We start from the raw sequence: 9,714 nt of genomic DNA, 5'->3' as shown, positions 1-9,714 counted from the left end.
GCCGTCTTTCAGATGAGACGTTAAACTGAGGCTCTGCTCTCTTAAGTGGATGTAAAAGATCCCATGGAACTATTTCAAAGAAGAGCAGGGGAGTTGGCCCTGGTGTCCTGGCCAATATTTATTCCTCAATCAGCATAACAAAAAAATCAGATTATCTGGTCTTTATCACATTGCCGTTTGTGGAAGCTTGCTTGTGCGCAAATTGGCTGCCGTATTTAGTACATTGTAACAGTGAATACACTCCAAAAGTACTTAATTGGCTGTAAAGCGTTTTGAGACGTCCAGTGGTCATGAAAGGTGCTATAGAAATCCAGTCTTGTTTCTTTATTGTTCCGCTTAGAGCAGACAAGGTTGAGAGGAAATTTGATAGAGGTGTTCAAAATCATGAGGGGTCTAGACAGAGTAGAGAGAAACTGTTCCCATTGGCAGAAGGGCCACGAACCAGAGGACACATATTTAAGATGATTGACAGAAGAACCAAAGGTGACATGAGGTAAAAGGATCTGGAATGCACTGCCTGAAAGGGTAGTAGAATTAATTGTGGCTTTCGAAAGGGAACTAGATAAATACCTGAGGGGAAAAAATTTGCAGGGCTACGGGGAAAGGACAGGGGAGTGGGATTAGCTGAAGTGTTCTTGCAAGAGAGCCAGCATGGACACGACAGGCCGAATGGCCTCCTTCTGTGCTGTCACCATTCTATGGCAACCAATGGGAGGAATATTCAAGGGGTGGTTGGTTGGTTGCAGGACGGTTTTGTGTTAATGGCATTGAGTGGGGAGGAATGACGAGGAAGAGTGGCCGTTGCATTTTCTGTTGACATGGATCCTTTGGTGCAATCTAAGTGAATCTTGCATTAATAAGGGCATCCCTGACAACAATGTGAGTAGCTGGGGGTGCATTGTCCTTATCACTCTCCTCCTCTTCTTCCTTCTACCCCCCCAAATCGTCCAAGAAGGATCTGAGTTCTTCACCTTGTGCCTCTTGCCAGTCCACGTCTTGCTGCTGCACCCATGACCATTCTGGAGACCCTGGCTGGTGCATACTGAAGGGTGCATCTAGATCTGTGCAGGCCCTTGAAGCATATATTAGCATGCCGATGACCTGTTCAATCACACATCTGCTAGTAATATGTCATTCACTGTATCACTGTTGGGCATCAGTGGTCGGATTTCTGACAGGTGTCACAAGCCATGTTTGCAGTGGGTATCCGTTGTCACCGAGCAGCCGCCCCTGAAGTCTGCTCACAGGTCCAAAGACTTCAAGGAGCTTAGACTGGTGCAGGACGAAAGGAACATGGCAGCTGCCCGGGATCATACGTACACCTGCATAAAGAGCTTTTTGTGGTTGGAGCTGTACATTGATGAAGTGGAAGCTCTTGAGGTTGACGAATACGCCAGATTGTCATGTGTGTGCAGTCGATGACGACCTGCACCTGTGGGAAACCATCCAGAGCTGCAAAGCCGAGTGCCTGCTCCTTCTGACTGGCAGCATCGCAGGAAAAGTTGACATCAGTGACCTGTCTTATGCATTTGTGGGTGGCGGACTGGCAGATCCGGGATATGTCTGCGGTAAAGCCCTGCAAGGATCCAGTGGTAAAATAGTTGGGGGCAGTGGTGACTTTGACAGCCACTAGTAATGTGTGACCACTAGGTCCACAGACAGCAGGTCTTCTTCTAGGAGGCTGCAGATGTCTGCCACCACCTGATGCAACACCCTGAGCCTCCTGAGACACTGGTGATCCGACATGTTAAGAAAATTGAGCCTCTGCTATTTTATGAGGAGTGCCTCCTGCGAGCTGCACCTCTCTGCTAGTCGCCCCTCTCCTGTGGAGCTACAGCTCTGTGACCAGCAGGCTGCTGGTGCTGTTGCTTGTCATTTTGGTCCCCATCTAAGCAGTGGCATAACTACAGAATGTGGGGCCTAATGCAAACATAGATTTAAAAAAATCACAGAACAACAGGGAAAAGTGCAGCTGGCCAGCGAAGACCCCGCGTAACTACCCCTCGAGTGAGGGGGTCCGGGGGGGCAGGAGGGAGTTCGGGGTCTGGAGGAGATGGTGTGAGGAGGAGCCAGAGCAGATGTGAGGGAGGGTTTATGGGTTGGGGCGTTACCGCGGGGACTGGGAGCGGAGCTGAGCCGGCTGCGGATGGCGGAACGATGGCCGCACCAAGCTCGGGCTCTGTACAATTTCCAGGGCGAGAATGTGGGCGAGATCTCGGTGCGGGAGGACGAGGTGCTAATCGTGTACAGCGAGCACGACATCCAGGGCTGGCTGGAGGAGGCCAACAGCCATGGCCAGAGGGGCCTCTTCCCGGCCTCGTACGTGCAGATCCTGCGGGCCGGGAGCGGGGGCGACGCTGCGCCCGGTGTCAGTGCCACTGAGCCCCCCGCCTCCCGTTATGCCAACGTGCCAATCGCTGGCTATGACAGCCCGGCATCGCCTCAGACCCCCCCCCCCCCCCCAGCGGCTGCCCCCTGCCGGCCTGCCCCGCCGCCAACGGCTTCTGGCCCCCGCCTCTTGCCCAAACGGATGGTGGCGGCCTCGGGAGGCTGGTCCTGGCACAGCGGCGGCCCCAGGCATCAGGCAGCGGCGACGACGACGATTGGGATGCTAACTCGACGGTGGCAGGCGAGTTGCTGTCCGGGGGTGGCGGGAGCAGGGAAGGTGGCGGGTTCTTGGATTTTGACGGGATGGGCCATTAGCAAGCGAGCACGGGGGCCTGCGGCCGTAATGTCAGGGGGTCGGTGTCCTCCTCCTCCTCGGCCGCTGCCTCCTACTCCAAGAGCACGGCCATGGTCAGCAGGAACCTCCTGGGTGAGGCTGCCAGTTTCGTCAAGGACAGCGACAAGATCTGCGTGGCGGCTGGCCCGCACGGCCCCGAGTGGCAGGAGAATCCTTACCTGTTCGCCTGCTCCGTCGACGAGCCCACCTAGCAGACCAAGTTCAAGGGCATCAAGAGCTACATCCCGTACCACCTGGTGCCCAGCCACACCCAGTGCCCGGTCAACTGGCGCTACAAACACTTCGACTGGCTGTACTGCCAGCTGGTGGAGAAGTTCCCCGTCATCTCGGTGCCCCACATCCCCAAGAAGCAAGCCACCAGCCATGTCGAGGAGGACGTCATCTCCAAGCGGAAGAAAGTGGATGAACCACATGACGAGCCACCCGGTGCTGGCCCGCTGCGGCACCTTCCAGCATTTCCTCACCTGCAATGATGAGAAGGCTTGGAAGCAGGGCAAGAGGAAAGTAGAGAAGGACGACATGGTGGGGGGCAACTTCTTCCTGACCTGGTCAAGGGAGCCCCCTTGACCTGCAGGAGGTGGAGAGCAGTGTTGACGGGTTCAAAACTTTCACCAAGAGGATGGACGAGAGCGTTTTCCAGCTGAGCCACACCACCAATGAGTTCGCGAGGAAGCAGGTGGTGGGCCCACCTTCAGGCGAGGACTCCAATGCCACTGCATTGGCTGCATTGGTGTAGTTATGCCACTGCATCTGAGGTCCTATCTAAGGCAATATAAGTGACACCCATCCTGATATGATAGAGCGAAACTCCAAAGTGTAGAAAGTAATGTCATGTATCTCACATTACTGTATATAACTGTATCTTACCATGCTATACATGACTGTAACTGGATATGACCTGTAACAATAAGCATACCTTATCATCAGGGGTACACTTGCAGGAGACACTCCATACCTGTCCCACACAGGTATATAAAGGCAGGTCTCAGGCAAGTGCAGCACTGGAGAGCTGTGAATTAAAGGTGCAGGTCCTGAGTGACCTTGACATCAGAATGTGTCTCGTGTAAGTCAGTACATTAGAGTCAGGACTTAACAGTGGCGACGAGTTACGGGATCACAGAATCCACAGAATGGCTACCAACGGCTCAGATGAGAAATACAATGCTGGAGACAATTGGGATGACTTTATAGAAAGGCTCCAGCAAAGCTTTGAGACCAAAGACTGGCTGGGCGACGATAAGGCAGATAAGAGAAGAGCCCATCTCTTGACCAGCTGTGGCTCGAAAACATACGCTTTAATGAAAGACCTGCTGGCACCCGAGAAACCAGCAAGCAAGTCGTTTGAGGAGTTGAGCACACTGGTGAGAGACTACCTGAAGCCAGCGAGCAGCCTACACATGGCCAGATACAGGTTCTACAACTACAGACGCTGTGTGGGCCAAAGCATGGCGGAACTTTGGAGGCTGGCTAGTTCATGTGAGTTCCCCGATGAACTAAGGAGAGAAGTACTGAGAGAGTTTTTTATTGAAGGAATAGGCATATTCCGAAAGCTTATAGAGACTAAGAACTTGACTCTAGAGGCAGCAGCACTGGTCGCACAGACATTCTTGGCAGGCGAAGAAGAAACAAGGCTGATCTATACTTCAGGTACGACAACCAACGAGGCATCGGATCAAGGGGTTCACATTGTGAAACAAACCGCTACCCCCACACACAGACAAAGGCAGGACAGCAGGCCTTCAACAGCAGACAGTGGCGCCAGAAGCCATCAAAATCAAGGGCCACATGAACGGCCGATCACACCTCATCAACCCACAATGCGAGCAATCTACAACAGATTGAGAGAAGCTCAAAGGAGATCAGCCAGACGCAGCTCATCCTTCGGAAACAATGGAAACGGTCTGTGTTGGAGATGTGGGGGAAGGCACTCAACCAGGGTGTATCGATTTCAGCATGCCATTTGCAGAAACTGCAACTACACAGGGCATCTGGCTCGTACGTGCAGAAAAACATCAGCTCGGCTGGTATACAAATCGGAAGGGTCAGAAAGCGGACCAGAAGACGGTTGGAACAGTGCACGGGACGCCGAGGTACAGCGGGTTAACACGATCAATGTCCACTGTTCTTACACCAAGACGCCTCCAATTATGATGAGGGTTCTACTCAACGGGATACCCGTCAACATGAAACTGGACACGGGGGCCAGTCAATCCCTCATGAATGTTCAACAATTTGAACAGCTGTGGCCGCACAAAAGCAATAGACCAAAACTCACAAAGATCGACACCAAACTAAGGACCTATACGAAAGAAATCGTCCCAGTCCTTGGCAGCGCCATGCTCTCGGTCACACACAAAGGGATGGTGAACCGACTTTCCCTGTGGATTGTCCCCCGGGATCTCCCAGCCCTGTTGGGGAGAAGCTGGCTAGCAAAACTAAATTAGAAATGGGATGATGTTCTCGCCATGTCATCAGAGGAACGGACCTCCTGCTCAACAGTTCTAAGCCATTTCGAACATCTCTTTCAGCCAGGTGTGGGCACCTTCAAAGGGGCTAAAGTTAGAATCTACATCACACAGAATGCCAGACCGGTCTATCACAAGGCTAGAGCTGTGCCTTATGTGATGAGGGAAAAGATTGAAAACGAACTGGACCGGCTTCTGCGGGAAGGCATAATTTCTCCTGTGGAATTCAGCGACTGGGCAAGCCGCATTGTCCCTGTCATGGAGCCTGATGGATCCGTGTGAATCTGTGGGGGTTACAAGACTACCAGAAACAGAGTCTCCAAACAGGACCAATACCCACTGCCTAGAGCGGAGGACCTATTTGCCACGTTGGCTGGAGGAAAACGTTTCTCGAAACTTGACCTCACAACTGCGTATATGATGCAAGAACTGACCGAAGAGTCTAAGCTACTGACCGCCATCGACACACATCGAGGCCTTTTTTTGTACAATCGATGCCCATTCGGCATCAGGTCAGCAGCTGCTATATTCCAGCGCAACATGGAGAGTCTGCTCAAGTCCATCCCAGGGACGGTTGTGTTTCAAGATGACATACTCATCACGGGCAGGGACACCGACTCTCATCTCCGCAATCTTGAGGAAGTACTAAGTCAATTGGATCAGGTAGGCCTACAAGTCAAGAAATCCAAGTGTCTGTTTCTCGCGCCCGAGGTTGAATTTTTGGGCAGAAGGGTTGCCGCTGATGGAATCTGCCCAACCGAATCCAAAACCGAAGCGATTCGCCTGGCACCCAGGCCCCGGAATGTCTCGGAACTGCGCGCCTTTCTCAGGCTACTCAATTACTTTGGGAACTTTATGCAGAACTTGAGCACACTGTTGGAGCCTCTCCACGTGCTACTTAGAAAGGGGTGCGATTGGTTTTGGGGAGACGCCCAAGAATGCGTCTTCAATAAGGCACGCAACCTTCTATGTTCCAAGAGTGTTTTAGCCTGTTTTGACCCAGGTAAAAAGTTAGTCCTTACGTGTGATGCGTCATCGTACGGGGTCGGATGCGTTTTACAGCATGTCAATTATGCGGGTAAATTGTAGCCCGTTGCTTATGCCTCCAGGTCACTTTCGCGGGCGGAGCGCGGGTACGGTATGGTTGAGAAGGAGACGCTCGCGTGCGTGCAAGGTGTCAAAAAGATGCACCAATACCTTTTCGGCCCCAAGTTTGCATTAGAAACCGACCACAAACCCTCACGTCCCTGCTATCCGAGTGCAAGGCAATAAACGCCAACGCCTCGGCGCGCATTCAGCGGTGGGCGCTCACGCTGGCGACTTATGACTACACGATAAGGCACAGACCAGGCACAGACAACTGTGCAGACGCGCTTAGCAGGCTACCCCTGGCAACCACGGAAGGGTCCGACGAACAGGACTGTGAGATGGTCATGGCAATCAATGCCTTTGAATCCACAGGTTCGACCATGACGGCTCGCCAAATCAGAGCCTGGACGACCAGCGACCCCACGTTATCTCTAATTAAAAGATGCGTTTTAACCGGTGACTGGGCAGAGGCTCGCGATGCCTGCCCCGAGGAGGTCAAACCCTTCCATAGGCGCATGCATGAACTCTCACTACAGGCAGACTGCCTGATGTTGGTCAGCCGAGTAGTTATGCCCTTACGAGGAAGGGAGGCGTTTGTCTGGGAGCTCCATCGCGAGCACCAGGGGATCGTCCTTATGAAGGCCATAGCCAGATCTCATGTCTGGTGGCCTGGCATTGACGCGGACTTGGAGCTCTGCGTCCATTGGTGCACCATTTGTGCCCAACTCAGTAACGCCCCCAGGGAGCCCCCCCTAAGCCCCTGGCCCTGGCCCACGAAACCATCGTCGCAGGTGCATGTAGACTATGCGGGCCCATTCATGGGCAAAATGTTCCTCGTAGTCGTTGATGCATTTTCAAAATGGATCAAGTGCACCATTTTAAACTCGAGCACCACCTCCACCACTGTGGAGAGCCTTAGAACCATGTTTGCAACGCACGACATTCCTGACATATTGGTCAGTGATAATGGTCCGTGCTTCACCAGCGCAGAATTTCACGATTTTATAGTTGACCGTGGTATAAATCACGTTAATACGGCACCTTTCAAGCCGGCCTCCAATGGCCAGGCGGAGCGAGCAGTGCAGATCATTAAACAAGGCATGCTCAGAATCCAAGGTCCCACGCTGCAGAGCCGCCTGTCGCGACTGCTGCTGGCATACAGATCTCGTCCGCATTCGTTGACTGGGATTCCCCCCGCACAACTATTGATGAAACGAAGCTTAAAGACCAGACTCTCGTTAATCCTCCCAGACATGCATGAAATTGTTGAGGCTAAGTGTCAAAAGCTAACTGAGTACCATGACCGAAATACGAGGGGGGAGGTGGAATGAGATGGGGACAAAGTGTTTGCGCGAAAAAGGGAGGGAGATCAGCCAGTTGTCGTGGTGCACATTGGTACCAACGACATTGGTAAAAAAAGAGATGAGGTCCTACGAAACGAATTTAAGGAGCTGGGAGCTAAATTAAAAAGTAGGACCTCAAAAGTAGTAATCTCGGGATTGCTACCAGTGCCACGTGATAGTCAGAGTAGGAATCACAGGATAGCGCAGATGAATACGTGGCTTGAGCAGTAGTGCAGCAGGGAGGGATTCAAATTCCTGAGGCATTGGAACCGGATCTGGGGGAGGTGGGACCAGTACAAATCGAACGGTCTGCACCTGGGCAGGACCGGAACCAATGTCCTAGAGGGAGTGTTTGCTAGTGCTGTTGGGGAGGAGTTAAACTAATATGGCAGGGGGGTGGGAACCAATGCAGGGAGACAGAGGGAAACAAAAAGGAGGCAAAAGCAAAAGACAGAAAGGAGATGAGAAAAAGTGGAGGGCAGAGAAACCCAAGGCAAAGAACAAAAAGGGCCATTGTACAGCAAAATTCTAAAAGGACAGAGGGTGTTAAAAAAAACAAGCCTGAAGGCTTTGTGTCTTAATGCAAGAAGTATCCGCAATAAGGTGGATGAATTAATTGTGCAAATAGATGTTAACAAATATGATGTGATTGGGATTACGGAGATGTGGCTCCAGGATGATCAGGGCTGGGAACTCAACATCCAGGGGTATTCAACATTCAGGAAGGATAGAATAAAAAGAAAAGGAGATGGGGTAGCATTGCTGGTTAAGGAGGAGATTAAGGCAATAGTTAGGAAGGACATTAGCTTGGATGATGTGGAATCTATATGGGTAGAGCTGCAGAACACCAAAGGGCAAAAAGCATTAGTGGGAGTTGTGTACAGACCTCCAAACAGTAGTAGTGATGTTGGGGAGGGCATCAAACAGGAAATTAGGGTTGCATGCAATAAAGGTGCAGCAGTTATAATGGGTGACTTTAATATGCACATAGATTGGGCTAACCAAACTGGAAGCAATACGGTGGAGGAGGATTTCCTGGAGTGCATAAGGGATGGTTTTCTAGACCAATATGTCGAGGAACCAACTAGGGGGGAGGCCATCTTAGACTGGGTGTTGTGTAATGAGAGAGGATTAATTAGCAATCTCGTTGTGCAAGGCCCCTTGGGGAAGAGTGGCCATAATATGGTGGAATTCTGCATTAGGATGGAGAATGAAACAGTTAATTCAGAGACCATGGTCCAGAACTTAAAGAAGGCTAACTTTGAAGGTATGAGGCGTGAATTGGCTAGGATAGATTGGCGAATGATACTTAAGGGGTTGACTGTGGATGGGCAATGGCAGACATTTAGAGACCGCATGGATAAACTACAACAATTGTACATTCCTGTCTGGCGTAAAAATAAAAAAGGGAAGGTAACTCAACCGTGGCTATCAAGGGAAATCAGGGATAGTATTAAAGCCAAGGAAGTGACATACAAATTGGCCAGAAATAGCAGCGAACCGGGGGACTGGGAGAAATTTAGAACTCAGCAGAGGAGGACAAAGGGTTTGATTAGGGCAGGGAAAATGGAGTACGAGAAGAAGCTTGCAGGGAACATTAAAACGGATTGCAAAAGTTTCTGCACATAGATGAACTACAACAATTGTACATTCCTGTCTGGCGTAAAAATAAAAAGGGGAAGGTGGCAGGCAGTGACTAGTGGGGTACCGCAAGGTTCTGTGCTGGGGCCCCAGCTGTTTGCATTGTACATTAATGATTTAGACGAGGGGATTAGATGTAGTATCTCCAAATTTGCGGATGACACTAAGTTGGGTGGCAGTGTGAGCTGCGAGGAGGATGCTATGAGGCTGCAGAGTGACTTGGATAGGTTAGGTGAGTGGGTAAATGAATGGCAGATGAAGTATAATGTGGATAAATGTGAGGTTATCCACTTTGGTGGTAAAAACAGAGAGACAGACGTATTATATGAATGGTGACAGATTTAAAATTCTGACAGGTTTAGACAGGTTAGATGCAGGAAGAATGTTCCCAATGTTGGGGAAGTCCAGAACCAGGGGTCACAGTCTAAGGATA

General features: G+C 51.1%; 1 pseudogene; it reads left to right on the top strand.

Annotated features, from left to right (window-relative positions):
- Positions 1–2,146: 2,146 nt before the first annotated feature.
- LOC139255057 (sorting nexin-18-like) lies at positions 2,147–3,479 on the top strand (annotated as a pseudogene).
- The last annotated feature ends 6,235 nt before the right edge of the window (positions 3,480–9,714 follow it).

This window comes from Pristiophorus japonicus, chromosome 3 (genome assembly GCF_044704955.1).
Source record: "Pristiophorus japonicus isolate sPriJap1 chromosome 3, sPriJap1.hap1, whole genome shotgun sequence".
Lineage (NCBI taxonomy): Eukaryota > Metazoa > Chordata > Chondrichthyes > Pristiophoridae > Pristiophorus > Pristiophorus japonicus.
This window is presented reverse-complemented; position numbering and strand designations above follow the sequence as displayed.